We start from the raw sequence: 2,641 nt of genomic DNA, 5'->3' as shown, positions 1-2,641 counted from the left end.
TGTAATATAATACGTCTCATACTGGCATATCCATTCCGAATTAAAATACCATACCTTCAGGGAGGTCAATATGTATAAATAGTGAATGAAACGAAAATAATAAATAAATAAAAATAGAATAAAAATTGTTTATTCAGTAACATAATGTACAGAGAAAACTAAAGACTACTTATGCGATTTAATGTAAAAATAACACATGTACCTGAACTAGGAAATTCCTGTATTTCAGGTAAAAAGTACTACTAACTATAAACGTGGATACTGTTAATATTATAAATACTTTTTAGGAGAATCTTATGAAATAAAATTAAACAATTAAACAATAAATTGTCAACCAAAAAAATGTACCCTTAAACAAGACAACATTTATTTTACGATAATAAATAAATTCTCTGTATCCTCATAGGACATATTTTGAAGAGCTTCTTGGAGAATTTTCTTTACCTTAAAGCAACAGAAATTATAAATGGAATATTTGGCGTTTAATTTATTGTACAAAAATGGTCCAAGAAACACAAAAAATCTTGAAATAAAAGTATGTTTTGATGATATAATTGTATAATTTTTAATTTTTTTAAATCTATAAATAGTGAGCATAACATAATTATGTTAAACTGCTGGATGAATATTAATATTATACCCGAACCAATCTCCACATCCAGCTACATCACATAAATCCGTTTGTTAAACAGTAGTGAGGTACAAAAGTGTAATTTAGAAATGATTATTATTCAAGTTCTAGAATGGTAAAGTAGGCAATTGCATAATTATTTATTAGTATATTCAAGCTTTTGTCGCAGAGACCGTTTTACATTTAGTATTGGCACATAACTCTGGAACAAATATCTAATAAGCTACAAACCATGTCAATTTAAAAAAAAAATTTGAGAAATCTCCCTTGTTGTGTCTGTCACCATTATTATCAGGGCCCTATCTCAGGTCTATGTTCTATAATGTGTTGAGTTCTTTAGCTACTTGATCTTGCTTTGAACGAAGCAAAAGGGTTAGTGATGATGACGATGGTGATCTTAACTATATCAAAGTCAAAGTCGAACAATCATTTATTCCATAGGAAAAAAAATACACTTGAAAACTTCATTTTTTAAGCTACTGTTCTTTCACTACGCCGACCTCCCAGAAAAAAACGACCAAGAAACTCTAGGGCTTGCTCTTTTCAAATAATCTTACATGCTATGGCATACACTTTGAATCGTAATTGTGTTGAATCTAGACTCTTCTTGTACAATTCAATTTTGTGATATATTCCTTTTCAATTACAATACTTTGATGTAAGTTTTAAACTTGCTTAGTAAATGACAATCTAAATATATGTTTCGAAATCTTATTGTAAAAACGTATACAGTTCCCCATAAAAGAAACGTTTACTTTAGTTAAACGAAATCGTGGTACCATGAGTTAGGACTTAGTTCTAAGGTTAATATTATGGATATCTTCTTTCTTAATTAAATTATGTATATTTTTTCGGGCATACGAAATATTTGAGTAAATGTACATTATGCCACAGTCATGATACCAGTCTCCTTAAACTTTTCTTTGCGAGAAGCCCGAGAACCTAACGGTACACAGAACAAAACAACACAAAAAGATATCATCTTCAATGGCAGCTATAGCTTTTTTCAAAGTTTTAAATTCGAATTTCTAGAATATTCGCTCAGTTTTTGAACTGTATCATTCAGAATGACCAAACGAACGGTACTATAAATAGCTAGAGGAAGCTATTTACCGTACCAAATCTTTATTTTATGAATTATGAAATTGAAGGTCAAGTTTGTGATATTGATATTGTAACTAGTTATCTCATCGATTGATTACGTAACTGGGTAGATATGTTAAATGGTCACTTTGTGTGTGTGTGTTAACGTTAAGTGATAACGAATTGCGTAATACTGTAAATAAGTACAGAGGTTGAAAAAACCCAATGTAATACGATATACGATGATAAAGCTACTTTATAGTGACATGATAGGTTAGTTATAATTCAATGCGTATGCTACATGTATTTAAGTATAAATATGCCAAGTCTTCGTTTTAGATTACAGTTGAAATAATAGAAGTCAAGGAGCAACATGGTCAAGGCACGAAAATATGTGGTTAAGAAATATTTTGAAGGTCTGCCGAAACGCGATGACTATGAGATAGTGGAGTATGAGATACCACCGCTGAAATATGGCGAGATCTTGGTCAAGACGGAGTGGATTAGCATCGACCCATCCCAGCGCGCCTCCCATTATCAATATCCTGTGCCATATGACCAAACCAGCTATCAGGTCGCCGTAGTTGTGCAGTCTAAGAGCGCAGATTACCCAGTTGGCACTAGAGTGGTTAGCCAGAAAGGCTGGTGCGACTACTCAGTCTTAGACACCACGGCTATTAAGGATCCTAGTATTTTGACTATTCAAAGTACTTTCATGTACAAACTACCTGACCTTAAAGGTTTACCGGCCTCATTAGGTGTAGGAGCAATTGGCATGTCGGGAGTGACGGCTTACTGTGGCCTTTTGGAAATCTGCAAACCTAAAGCTGGTGAAACAGTGGTGGTGACGGGTGCAGCCGGCGCTGTGGGCTCACTGGTGGGTCAGATTGCGAAGATCAAGGGTTGCAGAGTGATTGGCTTTGCCGG

At 33.7% G+C, this 2,641-nt stretch overlaps 1 pseudogene; it reads left to right on the top strand.

Annotated features, from left to right (window-relative positions):
- Positions 1 to 2,087: 2,087 nt before the first annotated feature.
- The window catches only part of LOC113240449, a 1,179-nt pseudogene continuing 625 nt past the window's right edge, over positions 2,088 to 2,641 (top strand).

The sequence above is a fragment of the Hyposmocoma kahamanoa genome, unplaced genomic scaffold (genome assembly GCF_003589595.1).
Source record: "Hyposmocoma kahamanoa isolate Upper Pololo Valley unplaced genomic scaffold, ASM358959v1 138, whole genome shotgun sequence".
In the NCBI taxonomy this organism is placed as follows: domain Eukaryota; kingdom Metazoa; phylum Arthropoda; class Insecta; order Lepidoptera; family Cosmopterigidae; genus Hyposmocoma; species Hyposmocoma kahamanoa.
Note: the sequence above shows the minus strand (reverse complement) of the source record. Positions and strands in the feature narration are given on the sequence as shown.